The sequence below is a fragment of the Bufo gargarizans genome, chromosome 10 (genome assembly GCF_014858855.1).
Source record: "Bufo gargarizans isolate SCDJY-AF-19 chromosome 10, ASM1485885v1, whole genome shotgun sequence".
Taxonomy (NCBI): domain Eukaryota; kingdom Metazoa; phylum Chordata; class Amphibia; order Anura; family Bufonidae; genus Bufo; species Bufo gargarizans.
Genome location: NC_058089.1, coordinates 78,538,966 through 78,561,546, shown reverse-complemented (window position 1 = coordinate 78,561,546; position 22,581 = coordinate 78,538,966). Strand labels below are relative to the sequence as shown.

At 48.9% G+C, this 22,581-nt stretch overlaps 1 protein-coding gene across 1 annotated transcript in view; it reads left to right on the top strand.

Moving 5' to 3' along the window:
- The first annotated feature begins 330 nt into the window (after positions 1 to 330).
- LOC122920826 (barrier-to-autointegration factor-like) overlaps positions 331 to 22,581 on the top strand; it is a 30,647-nt gene continuing 8,396 nt past the window's right edge. Inside the window, exon 1 of the mRNA XM_044270579.1 lies at positions 331 to 411. The gene's annotated coding sequence lies outside the window, so the exon portion shown is untranslated. The remainder of the gene's footprint in view (positions 412 to 22,581) is intronic.

Here is a 22,581-nt window from a genome sequence, read left to right as displayed (position 1 = left end):
TCTCAGCATCTATCTGCATAGATTTTATTATGGATTTTAGATATTTCTATGCTGTATGTCTTTGAATGAGACACATTAAAGATGTTTTTGTATTACATATGTGGGGTTTGTAATTTGGTACAAAAGTCAGCAGCTGGACCTTTTGACTTTAGAGATAAGGATCACGACAACAGGTGAGTTGTATAAACCTACACAATCACACGCCATCATCACTGTCTCACCCTCCCATTTTCACTGTCTCGTCCGCCCATCATCACTGTCTCACCCTCCCATTTTCACTGTCTCGTCCGCCTATCATCACTGTCTCACCCTCCCACTTTTTCAGGAATGTGGACTAAGTAAGTTAGTTCACTATCACTTTCACACCAGTGTGTGGCTGTCTGGCTGGAAGGTTCATACGCGGCCATAAAGGTTAGTTGTCACCGGTCAGGATTATTTTCTAGGCAAGAGGTGTGTGAACAGGGGTGAGGTGCTGTTTCTGTAGACTGTGCTCAGACCAGTGTAGGGTGACATGGAGCGTGTATGTATTAGAGGGAGTGCTGCAGGTTATACAGTGTATAGACCTGGAGCCCTATTTGGGTGAGTAATATCCCTCCCACCACAGACTCTGGCACTGACCTGTGTGTATAATGGGACCTAGAAACTTCGCTGAATGGAAGAGTGAGGACATAAGTACAGTATGTCAGTGCCTCCACCAGGTTAGAGCCTCTGGATTACAGGGAGGATCTCTTCCTGGGACTTACATATGAAGTATAGTTAGCACTGCAGCCTTAACAAGGATTACTGTACTAATCTCACAATCTGAAAAATGCATATAGATACCACATAAGGTAATAGCAGTAACTTTATAAGGGTAAGAATGATAATAGTACATGCAGTATACTGAGAACGCAGCCAGCAGTATTGCAATAACCAGAGATCCTGCAACAATCTTAAATCATATACCCGGGTATATATATATATAACTGTAAAGCAGAGCAGCACTCCAAAATTACAGTAAAAAATAATGTGTTTATTCACCCATAAGTGACATTTCGGCTCCAACATGAAGCCTTTCTCAAGCAATGTGAACAATGCAAAATTAAAGGGGTTGGCCACTCTCCATGTATTTTCAGCAACTGTGTGGGAGGCAGGGAAAAAAGAAAATTCCTAATATATGTCTTTAAGAAGATATGCCTATATATGCCCCAGTCCGTCCATGGCTGCACGAGACATGGAGAAGCTCTGTCCATGACTACTGTGTAAATGCGCATGCCCAGTCAGCACCTGTGTGAAGTTGGCAACCCATGTTCTTAAATTTCAAAAATAAATACACTCGTTTGTGCTGCGTTTGTGCTGGTTTGTGCTGCAAAAATGAACGTTTGCGCCGCTTTGGTTTCCGAGATATTGCGCGCTTGATTTGCTGAAACCCCACCCACTTTCCACCCCATGTTTTTTAAATTTCAAAAAGAAATACACCATTCGTTTGTGCTGGTTTGTGCTGTAAAAATTAACGTTTGCGCCGCTTTGGTTTCCGAGATATTGCGCGCTTGATTTGCTGAAACCCCGCCCACTTTCCACCCCATGTTTTAAAATTTCAAAAAGAAATACACCATTCGTTTGTGCTGGTTTGTGCCGCAAAAATGAACGTTTGCGCCGCTTTGGTTTCCAAGATATTGCCACTTGATTTGCTGAAACCCCGCCCACTTTCCACCCCATGTTTTTAAATTTCAAAAATAAATACACCGTTCGTTTGTGCTGCGTTTGTGCTTGTGTTACAGGTATTTTGTGTGCCTGGGGCAAGGTCCCTGTGGTAATCGTGACGCCAGTGCCTTTGGACGGTGGCACGCCGTTTGGTGGTTGGAATGATGGAGGTACACAAGTATACAGTGAACCAAACGTAACTTTACTGAACAATTCAACTTTGTACAGCAGGTAGGAGTACAGTCTTTGTATTACAGTTCCACAAGGGGGCTTATCCACACGATGGCAGGTAATAGTCATGCAAGATACGCAGAGGGTAAATTCACAAGCACTCAGCAGCAGGTTGTACCTTTCCTCAGAATCAATGTACACTGTCCTTTCTAGAACTCCTGCTCTGGCTTTATATCTCCCAAGGCCCGGATGCCTAAAAGGGTGGCTTAAATCCTTGGTTACTTTCTTCCTCAGGTATTAGATTCTTGCTGCACTTTTTAGTGTAATCTGCCCATCAGGGTTACTTAGCTTACCCTGGGTCGCCTTCCCCTATAAGGTGGATAACTGCGGGTTTTCTCCCAGGAGGTTGGGTCCTGCAACTGGGGTGTCTCTACTGAGCTAATCCTAGCCTCAGGAGCTTCAGGTGGACGAAGTGACTCCTCTAGTCCCCTAGAATGAACTAACACTTCCCTGCCTGGGCCTTCCTATATAAAACTAGGGCTCTCTAGCTCCCTCTAACGTCTGGGAGGCTAAACTACACCCTGACAGGCCTGACACCCAGATAATACAGGGAAAACAAACGCATGATATTTAATGCAATGGAACACATTAACCTGTGCAGTGCCCACCTTTACCTAGTAGGACACTACATACCCCCACGCTATAACGTTGCCCGTCCTCGGCGCAACATGGAGGATCCGCCCATCTGGAACGCAACCTGAAAGACAGGCGAGAACATGCATATAACAGTATTCACCACATTTAACAACATAACAGTGGGCAATATGGATCACTGAAAGGAGTGGTGACAAGGGGCGTCGTTCTCTTCTCTCAGGATAGTGTGAGGGAACAGGGGCGCTGACCTGGCACAGCGTATCAATAAACCAGGATAGTCCATATAAAAGTAAATAAACATAAGTCCTTGGAGGCTCAAAGAACAACATGAGTCCGTACCCAGGCTTGTAATGGTTAAACAGGGGTTTCCCGTGAGGGGCTACCTGGGCCCATAACGTAGTCCACAAACCTCACAGGTCGGTGCCCCCTGGTAGAACGGGTAGACCTCCTTTCATAAGGTCCCACACAAGTTTCCCGCTAACACCCAGAGTGGGGGGACATTCTGGGGGTTGAATACGGGAATCTCGCCCCTCGTACACACGAAACTTGTAAGTGCACCCTGAGGTACTCTCACAAAGTTTGTACAGCTTCACGCCATACCTCGCCAGCTTAGAGGGAACATACTGGCGGATAATGAGTCTCCCCTTGAAAGCAATGAGAGACTCATCAACCGCGACTTCCCTTCCAGGTACATAAACCTGCACAAATTTGGCCCCAAAGTGATCGATGACTGACCTGATTTGGTACAGGCGGTAATAGGCAGGATCACCTTGGGGGGGACATGCTGCATTATCTGCATAATTGTAAAGTGGGGTCTGGTATAGGACGTCCCCACTCCAGTAATGCCCGACACTAGGTTTCTTGACTAGGCCCATATGCAGCACGAGGCCCCAAAACGTTCTCATCTTGGCTACACAGACCGGAGTCCAGCCACCGGGCCTAGCCAAAAAGGAGCCCGGATGTTGAGCAATGAACTGTGGGGCGTACAGGTTCGCCTGCTCCAACATCAGATTCTCAAAGGGGTCACTGAAAAAAAGACTAAAGTAGTCGCATTCAGTGAAGCCCACTGTGGAAATCTGGATTCCTGGTTGGCCTACAAAATCAGGAATCACGGGCTCAAAACGCTCTGGGGTATACCAGACACGTTCACCGGTAGGGGGCTCCGCTGGTCTTAACTGGTGGGCCGGAAAACTAGTACGAGCCCCAGAGCTTCTCGTACTAGTGTGGGCCACAGGGTCCCTAGCATGGCGGTCTCCTTGCTCCACCTGGCGGCGTCTCCGCCGCCTTGGGGTCTCATCATCATTGCTAGATGATGAGGAGGACGCGGATGACAAAAGGAAAGTGGGGTTATCCTCGTCCTCACTGGGGCTCTCGGACTCGGAGGCAAGCTGGGCATATGCCGCCTAGAACATCCGGCAGGCCATAGGGGAGTGTGTGTGTGTGATAAACTTTATTTGGTGTGCGTGTGTGTGGGGGGATGGGTGTTCGGGAACTTACCCTAAACCTTACAGACAAAAAAAATAAAAAAAGGCCCAAAAATGTGATTTTTTTTTTAAAATTCAAACTCGCTGATCAACCGTCCGAAGTTGATCAGCGGTGGGGCGTGCGATGCGCTAACAGTGACGCTAAGAGTCCCGGCCACAGTCAGCGTATGCAAAAAAATATATAAAATATGCTTGTGCCCCAAAAAAAAGTTGTGAAAGGGGGCGGGAGGGGGGCAAGTTGCAGCACACCTGGGGGGTCTAGAGTCAGGGTTAAAAACATGGAGTGGAAAGTGGGAGGGGTTTCATCAAATCAAGAACGCAATATCTCGGAAACCAAAGCGGCGCAAACGTTCATTTTTGCAGCACAAACCAGCACAAACGCAGCACAAACGAACGGTGTATTTCTTTATGAAATTTAAAAACATGGGGTGGAAAGTGGGCGGGGTTTCAGCAAATCAAGTGGCAATATCTCGGAAACCAAAGCGGCGCAAACGTTCATTTTTGCGGCACAAACCAGCACAAGCTAATGGTGTATTTATTTTTGAAATTTAAAAACATGGGGTGGAAAGTGGGCGGGGTTTCAGCAAATCGAGCGCAATATCTCGGAAACCAAAGCGGCGCAAACATTAATTTTTGCTGCACAAACCAGCACAAACGAATGGTGTATTTATTTTTGAAATTTAAAAACATGGGGTGGAAAGTAGGCGGGGTTTCAGCAAATCAAGCGCTCAATATCTCGGAAACGAAAGCTGCGCAAATGTTAATTTTTGCAGCACAAACCAGCACAAACGCAGCACAAACGAATGGTGTATTTATTTTTGAAATTTAAGAACATGGGGTGGAAAGTGGGCGGGGTTTCAGCAAATCGAGCTCAATATCTCGGAAACCAAAGCGGCGCAAACGTAAATTTTTGCAGCACAAACCAGCACAAACGCAGCACAAACGAATGGTGTATTTATTTTTGAAATTTAAGAACATGGGGTGGAAAATGGGCGGGGCTTCATAAAAATCTAACGCGCAATATCTCAGGAACCGAACCGGCACAAACGTTCATTTTTGCGGCACAAACCAGCACAAACGCAGCACAAACGAATGGTGTATTTCTTTTTGAAATTTAAAAACATGGGGTGGAAAGTGGGCGGGTTTCAGCAAATCAAATGCGCAATATTTCGGAAACCAAAGCTGCGCAAATGTTAATTTTTGCAGCACAAACGCAGCACAAACGAACGGTGTATTTCTTTTAGAAATTTAAGAACATGGGGTGGAAAGTGGGCGGGGTTTCAGCAAATCGAGCGCAATATCTTGGAAACCAAAGCGGCGCAAACGTTAATTTTTGCTGCACAAACCAGCACAAACAAATGGTGTATTTCTTTTTGAAATTTAAAAACGCGGGGTGGAAAGTGAGCGGGGTTTCAGCAAATCAAGCGCGCAATATTTAGGAAACCAAAGCGGCGCAAACGTTCATTTTTGCAGCACAAACGAATGGTGTGTTTCTTTTTGAAATTTAGGAACATGGGGTGGAAAGTGGGCGGGGTTTCAGCAAATCAAGCGCAATATCTCTAAATCCAAAGCGGCGCAAACGTTAATTTTTGCAGCACAAACGCAGCACAAACGAATGGTGTATTTCTTTTTGAAATTTAAGAACATGGGGTGGAAAATGGGCGGGGCTTCATAAAAATCTAACGCGCAATATCTCAGGAACCGAACTGGCACAAACGTTCATTTTTGCGGCACAAACCAGCACAAACGCAGCACAAACGAATGGTGTATTTATTTTTGAAATTTAAGAACATGGGGTGGAAAATGGGCGGGGTTTCAGAAAATCAAGCACGCAATATCTCGGAAACCAAAGCGGCGCAAACGTTAATTTTTGCAGCACAAACGCAGCACAAACGAATGGTGTATTTCGTTTTGAAATTTAAGAACATGGGGTGGAAAGTGGGCGGGGCTTCATAAAAATCTAACGCGCTATATCTCAGGAACCGAACCGGCACAAACGTTCATTTTTGCGGCACAAACCAGCACAAACGAATAGTGTATTTCTTTTTGAAATTTAAGAACATGGGGTGCCAACTTCACACAGGTCCAGTCAGCCCCTGCCACAGGCGCGGTCCCTGCTCCTACTCTGCTTGTTTCTGTCAGACTTCTGAGCGGGAACCAGGCGGATCCCCTGTGAGGTAGAGGAACTGTGCCAGTACCGTCCTACCTACTAGTGATGGGAAGTTCGGATCTTTCAGATGAATCGGTTCATTTGAATTAGCTCATTCAAATGAACCGATTCATGAATCGGATCTTCGGTTCACTTGCTGAGTCACTGACTGCTGAGCTGACTCGCAAGTGAACCGAAGACTCTAGGTGGTGCGCATGCGCGGATGCTATCGATTCGATTCACTTGCTGACTCAGTCGGCTCTTGGTACATTGTCTGACTGAGTGAGTCAGGAAGAGTGATTATACTTATAGTGATAGTGAAGGGATTCAAGGGAAGCGGACGCCGGACAGGAGGACTCAGGAGCTGTCATGTGTGGTGTGACTGTGCATTGTTGTCTGTTGTGCATGCAATGCATTGTCACCCACAGTGACAGCAGTCCAACCAAGTGAATGCACAGGGAAAACTGTATGTGCTAAGCTGATAACAGTATTACAATAACACTGGCTGATAATAAAATAGTCCCCACAATCATCACTCAGGAAAATAAGGCTACTTTCACACTTGCAGCAGGACGGATCCGACAGGCTGTTCACTATGTCGGATCCGTCCTGCCGCTATTTCGCCGTGCCGCCGCTCCGTCCCCATTGACTATAATGGGGACAATGGCAGCGCTGTACGGCAGTGCACGGCGAAAGGCCGCCGGACTAAAAGTCCTGCATGTCAGACTTTTTAGTCCGGCGGCCTTTAGCCGCGAACTGCCGAACTGCGCCGGAGCGCCGCCCCGTCCCTATTATAGTCAATGGGGACAGAGCGGTGGTACAGCGAAACAGCGGAAGGACGGGGGACTGTGTAATATTGTGTGCAGGGGGGCCGAGTAATATTGTATGGTGGGGACTATGTCGTATTGTGTGCAGGGGGCCGAGTAATATTGTATGGGGGACGACGACTGAGTAGTATTGTCTGCAGGGGGGCCGAGTAATATTGTATGGGGGGGACTGTGTAGTATTGTCTGCAGGGGGGCCGAATAATATTTTATGGGGGGGGGACTGTGTAGTATAGTGTGCAGGGGGGCCGAGTAATATTGTATGGTGGGGACTATGTAGTATTGTATGAGGGGGGACTGTGTAATATTGTATGCGGGGGGGGGGGGGGGCGAGTAATATTTTGTGTAATTTTGTATGCATGGGGGGGGGGGTGCAGTGTAATTTTGTATGCAGAGGGGGGTGCAGTGTGATTTTGTATGCAGAGGTGAGGTGCAGTGTGATTTTGTATGGGGGTGTGTGCAGTGTGATTTTGTATGGGGGTGTGTGCAGTGTGATTTTGTATGCGGGGGTGGTGCAGTGTGATTTTGTATTCAGAGGGGGGTGCAGTGTGATTTTGTATGGGGGAGGTGCAGTGTGATTTTGTATGCGGGGGGAGGTGCAGTGTGATTTTGTATGCGGGGGGTGCAGTGTGATTTTGTATGCGGGGGAGGTGCAGTGTGATTTTGTATGCGGGGGGGGGTGCATTGTGATTTTGTATGCGGGGAGGGTGCAGTGTGATTTTGCATGCGGGGGAGGTGCAGTGCAATTTTGTATGTGGGGGAGATGCAGTGTGATTTTGTATGCGGGGGGAGATGCAGTGTGATTTTGTATGCGGGGGGGTGCATTGTGATTTTGTATGCCGGGAGGGTGCAGTGCAATTTTGCATGCGGGGGAAGTGCAGTGTGATTTTGCATGCGGGGGGAGGTGCAGTGTGATTTTGCATGCGGGGGGAGGTGCAGTGTGATTTTGCATGCGGGGGGAGGTGCAGTGTGATTTTGTATGGGGGTGTGTGCAGTGTGATTTTGTATGCGGGGGAGGTGCAGTGTGATTTTGCATGCGGGGGTGCAGTGTGATTTTGTATGCGGGGGGAGGCGCGGTGTGATTTTGTATGCGGGGGGAGGTGCGGTGTGATTTTGTATGCGGGGGGAGGTGCGGTGTGATTTTGTATGCGGGGATGGTGCAGTGTGATTTTGTATGCGGGGGGAAGTGCAGTGTGATTTTGTATGCGGGGGGAAGTGCGGTGTGATTTTGCATGCTGGGGGAGGTGCGGTGTGATTTTGCATGCGGGGGGAAGTGCAGTGTGATTTTGTATGCGGGGGGAGGTGCAGTGTGATTTTGTATGCGGGGGAGGTGCAGTGTGATTTTGTATGCGGGGGGAGGTGCAGTGTGATTTTGTATGCGGGGGGAGGTGCAGTGTGATTTTGTATACGGGGGAGATGCAGTGTGATTTTGTATACGGGGGAGGTGCAGTGTGATTTTGTATACGGGGGAGGTGCAGTGTGATTTTGTATGCGGGGGATAGGGTGGCCAGACGTCCGGTTTTAGGGACAGTCCGGTTTTCAGGCTCCCTGTCCTCCGTCCGGTGCAGTGCCTGGAAGGACACAGGGATGTCCTCTTTTTCAGTAGCTCACATCTCAGACAGCAGCATTGTGCTGTCTGAGCGTGAGCTGCAGCAACTGACCGAGGCTTCTCTCACCCCCAGTCAGTCACTAGAGCCGCAGATATGGCTCCCTGTGGATGACTGAGGGAGAGAGAAGAGCCCCAGCTGCCCCGTTTACCTTCCATTCACAAAGTTCTTCCCTCTGCTCCCCCGTGTTTTTTTCCCCAGCCGATGGTAGGGGCGTGGCTTCACTGGCATGGGGGGGGGGCGTGGTTTGGGTCATTGTGGGAGTGGTTTGGGCATTGTGGGTGTGGTTTGGGCCAGTCCGGCTTTCTAGGGTGAAGCCAGTGGCCACCCTAGCGGGGGAGTGCAGAACCGGGGGGGGGGGGGGGGTGCAGAACTGAACTCTGTTTCGGTCCAGTCTAGTATCTCTGAACCGAAGCCGAGTTCAGTTTCAAGTTTTAAAGTGTTTTTCCTCTTTAGAAATCAACTACCTCAGTTATTCAATGAAGTCTTGCGCAACTTCGTGAATAACTTACTTCGGCTCCGCAGAGCCCATACATTCTAATACTGTACGGAGACGAATCACTGTACAGTATTACTCCTAAGTTTTGAACGAAGTGACTTCGGATGAAGCCTCCAACGCTCACTGCCCTCGACACTAACAATGGCCTAACAGACGCGCACATTACACTGCCCTGCGGATCATTGGGGAGCAGCGTTTACTGCTACAAGGGGACTCCCTGTACAATGTTTTAACCCCTTCCTGACCACCCAATGTAAATATACCTTGGTGGGTGGTTATTTAAATACGGCGAGCACCATAGCTGCCGTACATAGTCCATGTACGTCATATTTTGACAGGACTTAAAGAACCATGACATACTGTACATGTACTTCATGAGGTCTGTGGGTCTCTGGGGGAAGATCGGGGTGGAATCGCTGCACCATCCATGGCTGCTCTTACTAGCAGGCCCGGCCATGCCAGGAAAGAGCAGCATGGTGCCGATCCACCCCCTTGCAGCTCCAAGCGCTGCAATTGGCTGATCAATGTGTTGGTCACAGAAAGCCCAGGAAGCTGTCAGCAGTTGCGGGGAGGTTCAGGTGGAGGTCAGGGGATGGTGGATGTTGCTGTTCTGGTCAGCACCGGTCACATCCTAGGTGAGGCAAGGGACACCAGTGTTTTGGGTCCCCTGCCAGCGATGGGATTCGCTGGAACAACGCTCCAGCCAATGGCAGCGCTATAGCTGCACAGGAAGAGGCTGAACTTCCCTGCCTGCAGCCATTCTAGCTGGTGACTGCATGCAGAGGTTCTGTTCTGCTGTGGCTTGCTGGGACTTGTGCTGTACCACCACTACAAATTTAACCCTTTTGCTGCTGAAAATAACAACATCTGGAATAGCTTCACAGATTTTTTGTCATTTGCAGCTGTTCTAGATCCCTTGTCCCTTTCCACCCCTGTCCCCCTTCCCCATCCTTTTTTTGCTGACACAATTTGGTCCGTGCACTATTCTTGGTATTTTAATTTTTTACAATTTTCCAGCTCTGCATCACTTTTTCTGCGTGCGAGCTGTGACCTGCAAGTGCTTTTCAGTGCGTACCTGCCTGATCAGCACCTGAGGATTATTTGTGCTGATTTTTTTGCCAATTTTAAAAAAAAACATTAATGAGAAATAGAACAGGTGTTCCTAATAATTCTTTAGGTGAGTGTATATATATATAAATAGTTTTCCAAAGAAGAGGCAGCACTGCAATGAGCAGTTGAAACGTTGCACAGCGGAATAAAGCGGGTCGTTTTCACCTTTACCTTGGAGTGCTGCCTCTTCTTTGGAAAACTATATATATATATATACACTCACCTAAAGAATTATTAGGAACACCTGTTCTATTTCTCATTAATGCGATTATCTCGTCAACCAATCACATGGCAGTTGCTTCAATGCATTTAGGGTTGTGGTCCTGGTCAAGACAATCTCCTGAACTCCAAACTGAATGTCAGAATGGGAAAGATAGGTGATTTAAGCAATTTTGAGCGTGGCATGGTTGTTGGTGCAAGATGGGCCGGACTGAGTATTTCACAATCTGCTCAGTTACTGGGATTTTCACGCACAACCATTTCTAGGGTTTACAAAGAATGGTGTGAAAAGGGAAAAACATCCAGTATGCGGCAGTCCTGTGGGCGAAAATGCCTTGTTGATGATAGAGGTCAGAGTAGAATGGGCTGACTGATTCAAGCTGATAGAAGAGCAACGTTGACTGAAATAACCACTCTTTACAACCGAGGTATGCAGCAAAGCATTTGTGAAGCCACAACATGCACAACCTTGAGGCGGATGGGCTACAACAGCAGAAGACCCCACCGGGTACCACTCATCTCCACCACAAATAGGAAAAAGAGGATACAATTTGCACAAGCAAAACTCAGAGTCCGAATTTGGCGTAAACAAAATGAGAACATGTATCCATCATGCCTTGTTACCACTGTGCAGGCTGGTGGTGGTGGTGTAATGGTGTGGGGGATGTTTTCTGGGCACACTTTAAAGGGATGCAATCAGTCCAACTACAAGACAGCTGAGAGAGGCTAACGAGATGAGGAACTGAAAACCAAAACAAAGAAAGCTCAGGGAAGAGGTTCTGAAAGGCATCTGTCAGAGCTTCTCAGATGTCTGGTTGTGACAGTACCCCTCCCTCTACGAGTGGACTCCGGACACTCAGAGCCCACCTTCTCAGGATGGGACCTATGGAAAGCCCTGATGAGACAAGTGGCCTTAATGTCCGTCACTGGGACCCAAATCCTCTCCTCAGGACCATAACCCTCCCAATGAACGAGGTACTGGAGAGAACCGTGGACAACACGAGAATCCACAATCCTAGAGATCTGAAATTCAAGATTACCATCAACCATAATCGGAGGAGGAGGAGGCAAAGGCAAGGGTACAATGGGTTGAACATAAGGTTTTAATAAGGATTTATGAAAAACATTATGGATCTTCCAAGTCTGAGGAAGATCAAGACGGTAGGCAACAGGATTGATGACAGACTTTGTAAGGCCCAATAAACTTAGGACCCAACTTCCAGGAGGGAACCTTCAATTTGATATTCTTGGTAGACAACCACACCAGATCACCAACATTCAGGTCCGGACCAGGCACACGTCTCTTATCTGCCACACGGTTATATCTCTCACTCATGCTCTTCAGATTATCCTGAATCTTTTGCCAAATAGAAGACAAAGACGAGGAGAATCTGTCCTCATCAGGTAAACCAGAAGACCCCTCTCCCGAGAAAGTCCCAAACTGCGGATGAAACCCATATGCACCAAAAAATTGTGACTTATCAGAGGACTCCTGACGACGGTTATTTAAAGCAAACTCAGCAAGGGACAAAAAAGAACACCAATCCTCCTGATTCTCCGCCACAAAACAGCGCAGATATGTCTCCAGATTCTGATTGACGCGCTCTGTCTGGCCATTCGACTGCGGGTGGAAAGCAGAAGAGAATGACAACCGAACCCCCAAGCAAGAACAGAAAGCCTTCCAGAATCTGGAAACAAACTGCGTGCCCCTATCAGAGACTATGTCTGAAGGAATTCCATGCAATTTGACAATGTGATCAATAAATGCCTGCGCCAGCGTCTTAGCATTGGGCAAACCAGGAAAAGGGATGAAATGCACCATTTTGCTAAAACGGTCCACCACCACCAGAATCACAGTCTTCCCCGAGGAACGAGGCAGGTTCGTTATGAAGTCCATGGACAGATGTGTCCAAGGACGGGAAGAAATGGGTAAGGGAAGGAGAGGACCTGATGGCCGTGAATGAGGGACTTTGGCACGAGCGCAAGTCTCGCAGGCTGCCACAAAACCCTCAACCGAATTACGAAGCGCAGGCCACCAGAATCTCAGAGCGATCAGATCCACTGTGGCTCTTGCCCCATGGTGCCCAGCAAGGACAGTATCGTGGTGTTCCTTAAAAAATCTTGTGTCTTAAAGCGAGAGGCACAAACAACCTCCCAGGAGGACAAAGATCAGGAGCCTCTGACTGGGCTACCTGCACCTCTGCCTCCAATTCAGGATAAAGAGCAGAGACCACCACACCTTCAGCCAAAATGGGACCCGGGTCTTCAAAATTCCCACCTCCCGGAAAACAACGTGACAGGGCTTCTGCCTTCACATTCTTAACCCCAGGGCGGAATGTGACAACAAAATTAAACCTTGAAAAGAACAAAGACCATCTGGCCTGTCTCGGGTTCAGACGCTTGGCTGACTCCAAGTAGACCAGATTTTTATGGTCAGTAAACACTGTAATAGGGTGTCTGGCTCCCTCTAGCCAATGGCGCCATTCCTCAAAAGCCAACTTGATGGCCAACAACTCCCTATCTCCCACATCGTAATTTCTCTCTGCGGAGGAGAGTTTCTTCGAGAAAAAGGCACACGGTCGCCATTTGGCAGGAGAGGAACCCTGAGACAAGACCGCACCCACACCCACCTCAGAAGCATCAACCTCAACTATGAAGGGTAGAGAAATATCAGGTTGTACTAAGATGGGAGCGGAAGCAAAACTCTCCTTGATATTAGAAAAGGCCTTACGCGCCTCTACCGACCAGGAAGAAAAATCTACCCCCTTTCTGGTCATATCAGTGAGTGGTTTAACAACAGAGGAATAATTCAAAATAAACTTCCTGTAATAATTGGCAAAGCCCAAAAAACGCATCAGCGCCTTCTGATTCTCAGGAAGCTCCCACTCAAGTACAGCGCGCACCTTCTCGGGGTTCATGCGAAAACCAGAAGTGGAGAGAAGAAACCCCAGAAATTGAATTTCTGGAACCGCAAACACACATTTTTCCAGTTTCGCGTATAATTTATTCTCCCGCAGGATGAGCAAGACCTGACGTAAGTGTTCCTTATGAGTTTTAAAATCAGGAGAAAAAATCTAAATGTCATCCAAATACACTAATACAAATTTTCCCATTAAATGATAAAAAATGCTGTTCATGAAATGCTGAAAAACGGCTGGGGCATTCATCAAACCAAAAGGCATAACCAAATTCTCAAAATGGCCCTCAGGGGTATTGAAGGCCCCTCTTAGATCTAATTTGGAAAAGACTTTAGCCCCAACAATCTGGTTAAACAGGTCCGGGATCAGAGGAAGCGGATAAGGGTCACGAATAGTGATACTGTTCAGCTCCCTGAAATCCAGACAAGGTCTTAAAGAACCATCTTTTTTCTTAACAAAGAAAAAACCAGCGGCAACAGGTGACTTCAAGGGTCGTATGTGTCCTTTTCTCAGACTCTCTGAGATATAAGCACGCATAGCGACCCTTTCAGATTGGGAAAGATTGTATAAACTAGATTTAGGCAGCTTGGCGCCTGGGATGAGATTAATAGGACAATTGTACTCCCTGTGCGGGGGCAAATCCTGAACTCCACTCTCAGAGAAGACATCCGAAAATTCAGAGAGAAAAGGTGGTACAGTCTTAGTAGAAACCTCAGAAACCGATGTCGTGAGGCAATTCTCTCTGCAAAAGTGACTCCAACCATTTATTTGCCTCGCTTGCCAATCAATGGTGGGGTTATGTTTAGTGAGCCAGGGTAGCCCCAACACAAGAGGAGTAGGTAATCCGCTAAGGACGAAACATGACACATCCTCAACATGAGCATCACTCACAATTAAACAAATATTGTGAACTATGCCCTTTAATGATTTCTGAGAAAGTGGAGCGGAATCAATAGCAAAAACAGGAATATCCTTTCCCAAAGTGCATACCTGGAAACCATGAGTTATTGCAAAATGATTATCAATGAGATTGACCGCTGCTCCACTATTTACAAAAATCTCACAAAAAATGTTCTTGCTCTCTAGCGCCACCCTGGCAGGCAGGACAAAACTGTCATGGAACCATGAACCAGACGTACAACAAGAGATAAGTGGAAAATAAGAAGGTTTTATTGAAGAGCAAGCCGTAGCAAAGTCCGAACGGATGGCTAAACCGAAGCAGGGTCTTGCGGAGACAGAGGTCAGGAACCAGAAGGGTAGTCAGACGAAGCCAGGAACAGGAACCAACGGGGTAGTCAGACGAAGCCGGAATCAGGAACCAACGGGGTAGTCAGACGAAGCCGGAATCAGGAACCAACGGGGTAGTCAGACGAGGCCAGGATCAGGAACCAGAAGCAGCAGCAGTCTTGGAAGCATGTGAACACAGGAGGACCAAGCAAGGAACTGAAGCCACAGACCTCCTATATATATGAGCTAGGCATCCAGCTCCTCCCAGTGGGAAGGAGGAGCCGCAGGGTGGGAGGCTACAAGAAAACCCAGAAACCAAGATGGCCGCCAGCACATGTCAAACGAAGGGAACAGCAAGGAGGTAAGACCATGACAGTACCTCCCCCTCAAGGGCCCCTCCTCCGCGGAGTACGGAACGGTTTCTGAGGGAAGCGTGCGTGGAAGGCTCGGAGCAAGACAGGAGCATGGACATCTGCGGAGGGAACCCAGGAACGCTCCTCTGGACCATAACCACGCCAATGGACCAAAAACTGCACCCGGCCGCGGACCAGGCGTGAGTCCAGGATATTGCTCACCTCATACTCCTCACGATTGCCCACTTGGACCGGACGAGGCCGAGGAATCGAGGAAGTGAAACGATTACACACCAGTGGCTTCAACAGGGAGACATGAAACACGTTGGAGATCCGCATGCCAGGAGGAAGCGCAAGGGCATAGGCTACCGGGTTTACCCTGCGAAGCACTCGGAAGGGACCAACAAAGCGAGGCGCCAGCTTGGGAGTGGGCACTCGAAGGTTGAGGTTGCGGGTGGACAACCATACGCGGTCTCCGACCTGGTAGGAAGGAGCGGGCGCTCGTCTGCGATCAGCCTAGAGTTTCTGGTGCTGCGCAGAGGCCTCAAGGGACCTCTGGATCTGTACCCAAGAAGCACGTAGGACGGAAAGGTGATCCTCCACAGCCGGAATATCCTGGGGAGAGAATACCTCCGGTAACACGGCAGGTTGGAACCCATAATTGGCCATGAAGGGAGACGTCCCAGAGGAAGAGTTCACCGCCGTGTTCCTGGCAAACTCAGCCCAAGGCAGGAGGTCGACCCAATTGTCTTGGTGATCGGAGACATAGCAACGAAGGAATTGCTCCAAGGCCTGATTGGATCGTTCTGCGGCCCCATTGGACTGAGGGTGGTAGGCCGAGGAGAAAGAGAGATGAATCCCCAACTGGGAGCAAAAGGCGCGCCAGAACCTGGACACAAACTGACTCCCCCGATCCGACACAATCTCGCCCTGGCAAAAATCGAGGCCAACTCTTGTGCAGAGGGTAACTTCTTGAGAGGAACACAGTGGCACATTTTGGAAAACCGATCCACAATCATGAGAATGACCGTATGGCCTCGGGATGCAGGGAGGTCCACAATGAAATCCATCCCCAGGTGTGACCATGGACGCTCCCCGGTGGCTATGGGTTTCAAAAGGCCCAACGGAAGGTGCCGAGGGGACTTACTCTGGGCACAAACGGAGCATGCCGCTACATATGCGGCGATGTCGGAACTTAGAGAAGGCCACCAGAACAGACGTGAAACCGCCCAGGACAGCTGATTCTTTCCAGGGTGCCCCGCGGCCTTGGAGTTATGGTAGGTTCGCAACAACCGAGTGCGCAACTCCTCAGGCACAAAACATCTGCCGTTGGGTCTCCCAGAGGGAGCACCAGATTGAGCCGCCAAAATCTGCTCACCCAGAGGAGAAGTCAGGCTGGTGCGAATAGCGGCCAGGATCTGATTCGGGGGTATGACCGTAGTCGGAATCGACTCCTCCCCGGACAGCTCGGAGTACTGCCGTGATAAGGCATCCGCTCTGATGTTCTTGGAGCCGGGTAGGTAGGAGACCACGTAATTAAAACGTGACAAGAACAGAGCCCATCTGGCCTGACGTGGTGTCAATCTCTTCGCCTCAGAGAGGTAGGTCAGATTCTTGTGGTCCGTCAGGATGAGAACCGGAACCACCGAGCCCTCGAGCAAGTGCCTCCATTCTTTAAGGGCCTGCACGATGGCCAATAACTCCCTGTCACCAATCTGATAGTTGCACTCCGCGGAAGACAGTTTCCGGGAGTAAAACCCACAAGGAAGCAGAGGACCCTCTGGTGTTCTACGCTGAGACAGGAGGGCGCCTACTCCCGTCTCAGACGCGTCCACCTCGAGGACAAAAGGCAACCCAGGGTTGGGATGCGACAGAATCGGAGCCGACACAAAGGCGGACTTTAGAGCCTCAAAAGCTCGGATGGCCTCGAGCGGCCAGACCTGAGGATTACTGCCCTTCCTGGTCAGATCCGTGAGAGGCTTGGCTAGCATGGAAAAGTCCCTGATGAACTTCCGATAATAATTGGCGAAGCCCAAAAAGCGCTGCAGGGCACGAAGCCCACTGGGCTGGGGCCACTGTAAGACAGCCGAAACCTTCTCAGGATCCATGGAGAACCCCTCAGCGGAAATGATGTAACCTAAGAAGGTTACCTGGGATCGGTGAAATTCGCATTTCTCAAGCTTACCGAACAGCTTGTTCTCTCGTAAGCGTTGCAACACTCGTCTGACATCCAGAATGTGGGCCTCCATGGATGCAGAATATACCAAGATGTCATCCAAATAGACCACCACACACTGCTGCAACAGGTCACGGAAAACATCGTTGATGAATTCCTGGAAGACTGCGGGCGCATTGCACAACCCAAAGGGCATAACCAAGGATTCATAATGACCGGTCCTGGTGTTAAACGCGGTCTTCCACTCATCGCCCGCCTTGATCCTTACCAGGTTATATGCCGCCCTCAGGTCGAGTTTGGTAAAGACCGTGGCCCCTTTGAGGCGATCGAACAGCTCGGAAATCAAGGGTATCGGGTAAGCGTTCTTGATCGTGATGCGATTGAGACCCCTGTAATCGATGCAAGGCCTCAACTCGCCGCCCTTCTTTTTCACAAAGAAAAATCCAGCCCCTGCCGGGGACGAGGATTTGCGAATGTGTCCGCGTGAAAGCGCCTCCCTCACGTACTCCTCCATGGCCTCATTCTCCACTACCGACAGTGGATAGACTTTGCCACGAGGAGGAACGGCACCGGATTGTAACTCTATGGCACAATCGTATGGGCGGTGCGGAGGTAGGGCAACCGCGCGCACCTTATCGAATACATCCCGGTACTCTTCGTATTCAGGAGGCAACAGAGAGTCCGAGGAAGTACACAGCAACTTGACAGGCCCATGGATGCAACTAGCCCCACACTGCGGTGACCACGAGAGGATCTCGACCGATCTCCAATCGAAAGTCGGATTATGCTTCTGGAGCCAGGGGTACCCCAAGACCACCGAGTAGTGTGGAGACGAAATAACCTGGAGACAGACCGACTCTCTGTGAACGGCACCAATGGCCATCCCCACTGGAAGGGTCTCATGAGTCACGTGTGGCGGCAGAAGGGGTCTGCCGTCTATCGCCTCAAGAGCCAGTGGGGAACCTCGAGGCTGCAGAGGAATGGAATTGGCGGCAACGAACACTCTATCAATGAACAAACCACCAGCACCAGAGTCCACCAACGCCTGGGTCGTCACCGAGCCCCCGACCCAGGAGAGGACAACCGTGATCAGTGGTTTGTCAACACGGGAAACCGGGGACGAGGAGACTCCACCCAAGATCTGCCCCCGACAGGACCTCAGGTGCGAGCGTTCTCCCGGACGGTTCGGACATGCCAACCGAAAATGCCCACCGAGACCACAGTACATGCATCGGCCCTCGCGTCTCCGGAGTACCCTCTCCCCCTCGGACAGGCGAGCAAACCCCCGCTGCATGGGTTCACCCCCAGACAAGTCATCCCCAGGAGGCGTGGGAGGAGAGGGAGGCACGGGTGGGACAGCAAACGTAGGCGCCAATCTGTTAGGAGACCTCCGCAGGCTCTCCTTAAAGGAAGGTCTCTCCCTGAGTCTGGTGTCAATCAAAATCAGGAAAGAAATAAGAGACTCGAGCTCCACTGGTAGGTCCTTAGCTGCAACCTCATCCTTCAAGGCATCCGAGAGACCATGAGAGAAAGCAGCGACCAGAGCCTCATTATTCCAGCCCACCTCTGCTGCCAGGGTACGAAACTCAATGGCGTATTCAGCTACGGATCGTGAACCCTGTCTGATGGACATAAGGAGCTTCGCAGCAGAGGCAGCACGAGCCGGCACATCGAATACCTTCCGAAGAGAAGCAACAAAACCGGAAAACTCGGCAACCACCGGATTGTTGTTCTCCCATAAAGGGCTGGCCCAGGCCAAGGCCTTGTCTGAGAGCAGCGAGATCAAGAAGCCCACCCTTGATCTCTCAGTAGGAAAGGCATGTGGCAGCAACTCGAAGTAAATGCCCACCTGGTTAATGAAACCTCGGCACTGAGTTGGCTCTCCCCCAAAGCACTGTGGAAGGGGGGCAGAACCGGTCATACCCTGAAACACCACAGGCGCAGCAACAGGTGTCAGGGTAGACTCTGGCGCAACAACCGGGGCGGCAGTAGGAGCGGGCCCAGGAGCGACAACCGACCCATCGGCAACGGAAGCTAAATGAGCCGTGCGTTCAAGCAGGGTTTGCAACTCCACAGCGAACCGACCCAACAGGTGATCCTGCTGATCAAGTCTGGCAACCAGCGTAGGTAGCGAGGGTGGCCCTGTACCGTCAGAATTCATGGCTTGGTCCTAATGTCATGGAACCATGAACCAGACGTACAACAAGAGATAAGTGGAAAATAAGAAGGTTTTATTGAAGAGCAAGCCGTAGCAAAGTCCGAACGGATGGCTAAACCGAAGCAGGGTCTTGCGGAGACAGAGGTCAGGAACCAGAAGGGTAGTCAGACGAAGCCAGGAACAGGAACCAACGGGGTAGTCAGACGAAGCCGGAATCAGGAACCAACGGGGTAGTCAGACGAAGCCGGAATCAGGAACCAACGGGGTAGTCAGACGAGGCCAGGATCAGGAACCAGAAGCAGCAGCAGTCTTGGAAGCATGTGAACACAGGAGGACCAAGCAAGGAACTGAAGCCACAGACCTCCTATATATATGAGCTAGGCATCCAGCTCCTCCCAGTGGGAAGGAGGAGCCGCAGGGTGGGAGGCTACAAGAAAACCCAGAAACCAAGATGGCCGCCAGCACATGTCAAACGAAGGGAACAGCAAGGAGGTAAGACCATGACAAAAACGGGAACTACAATCAAACGGAAAACCTTCAATTTCCGCCTCAACCCTGCCAATAGTAACAGATGGAACATTTTTAAAAGATTTTTTCCTTTTTGTTTCTTTATTACTCCCAGAAAACTGCCTGAATCTCCTAGAGGGACAAACATTTGCCAAATTATTTATACCTCCACAACAAAAACAAACCTTCCCATGCGGGCTGAATCTTCTATTGTCAGAGGCAATCAACCCCAGCTGCATGGGCTCCTGCTCAGAAGGGGCTGACAGCGACTGAGACCCCTGCGCACAGAATGAGACCGCTGCACTGTCCTGGGACTGAGTATGACAGGAAGGAGAGATCTCTCCTCTCTCTCTAAGACGCCTGTCAATACGAAAGGCCTGAGACATAGCAGAGTCCAAGGAGATAGGCCTCTCATGAAGGCAAATGCATCTTTCAATCCCTCTGAAAGACCATGGCAAAATTGACTTCGGAGTGCAGCATCATTCCAACCAGTATCAGCTGCCCATCTCCGAAATTCTGAGCAGTATATCTCTGCAGATTGTTTACCCTGGCATAACAGACGTAGTCTAGACTCAGCCAGAGCAATACGATCCGGATCATCATATATCTGACCCAGGGCTAAAAAGAATTCATCCACTGAACGGAGGGGCCGTGCCCCCACCGGCAGCGAAAAGGCCCACGTCTGAGCGTTACCCCTGAGCAGCGATAAAACGATCCCCACCCTTCGCTCTGGGGCGTCTCTACTTGTATAAGCGTTTAATAGAACAGGTTCTGTAGACATCTATGTGTAATCAGCTGACGACTGTGTAAAAGGAGAGCGCTTATTCTTGGTGCTAACATCGATGAGGAAGGCTGAATTCCTAGTTATTTGGTCAGTTTTGGCCAGGTGACTGCCCAAATAAGTGAAGTGTGCAGTGATTCTAAGAGCGACGCCTGTCATCTGCGTGTCATACGGACTCAGTATTATTTCACTACCTAAGTAGACTCCCTATGTGTGTTACTGCAAGGCACAGTGTTCTACGCCACGATAAAGGCTCTCTGCAGCCAGGAAATATCAATTTTTTAACACGATTTGCCACAAATAAATTGATCGAACCAAATTTTTTCAAAAAATTCGGCAAACCGTCGGAATCAAATTTTTTAGAAATTCGCTCATCTCTAGCCACTTGTGCAGGGTGTGGATGACAAGGGGCCCATTTTGCTCAGGGGCCCACGGGGGTTTCACCTGTACCCCTGTGGGTCAGTCCGAGCCTGATCATACTGCTGGAATTTACTACCAGGCAGAGTAAAAAAACTTTTTGAATTTGAATAATTTTTTAAAAGAATTTTTTGTAGATGGCTTTGAATTGATATCCCCTCTCCACAAGTGCCTCACACTCGCATGGCACCGTATGTCTTCTGGACTGGAAGTCTGCCCAAAGAGACTAAACTGACTGGCTGCTGCCTTGTTAACATCAACCTCTTTACCCAGCACTGCCTACCATTGGCTGCAAGTAAGTAGCTTTATTATTGGTTGTGCACATCGGGCACCAGTAGTCTCCCCCCCCCCTTTGATTGACAGGGCTGGACATCTCGCTCTGTCAATCTCGCGCCTGCACATTGCTCTGAGTACCAGCACATGCATGACATTGACAGGGCCAGGTGAGATGTCCAACCCTGTCTATCAAGGGGGAGGGGGAGCCTCCTGAGCAGCGGTGCCAGCCCGTCTCTCTGCTCAAGAAGTCTCTAGCTGGGTGATTAAAGGATGATTAGTAATTGTAAGCTTGATTATTTTTTTCTGGTCTTAACTTTTTAATTTATTGGGTGCTGTAGCTCTACAAGGGCTTGTTTTTTGGGGGATAAATTGTATATTTTAGTAACACCATGTATCTATTATCTATTAACTCTTATTTTTTTTTATTGTTTGGAGGATAGGATAGGTTGGTATTGGTATAGGATAGAGAGCAGTTTTGCCATTGTTTTTTTCTTTGCAGTTTAAATTTATGACATTCACTGTGTGACTTAAAGGGGTTCTCCAGGAATTAAGAAAATGGAGATACATAAATACTCCTTTATTATAAATATATTCCCAAATACCTTTCATTAGATATAATGGTTTGTTTTGTCTGGGGAACAATCATTAGGAGAAATAAAATAGCCGCTGTCTTATTAGTACACACAAAACCTGTCCTAATCACACAGCAGGACAAGTTACTTCAGGACACTGCGGTAAGGAGCTGCCTCATCCTCCTCTCTGCTCTACTTGTCAGGGATTTTGATGCTGAATACAGATACTAAGATCTTCAGCTGAATGTCTGTAGGAATGGAGGTCATGAGGAGACATAAAATACAGAGAGGATGAGCAGGACAGACTGTGGTAATGGAGACTGCATACAAGAGCTGCTGCTCATTAGCCACATCCCTGTCTCCTCATGAACTCCATTACTACAGAGATTCAACTGAAGATCTGTATTCGGGATTATAATCCCTGACAAATAGGAGAAGAGGGTGAGGCAGCTCTTTAGCTCAGTATTGTGAAGTAACTTGTTCTCCTGTGTGATTAGGACAGGTTTTGTGTGCACTATTAGGATGACGGCCATTTTATTTCCTCTAATGATTGCTACCTAGACAAAACAAGCCAATATAGCTAATGAAAGGTATTTGGGAATATATTTATAATAAAGCAATATTTAAGTATTTTCATTTTCTTAATTCACAGAGAACCCCTTTAACTAGCAGGTTACTTTTATTCTATAGCTCAGTACAATTACGGTGATACCAAATATGTATAGTTTTGTGATTTTTACTACTTTTGCACAATAATTGCAGGTCTCATGCACAAATAAGTATTTTGTCGCCACAT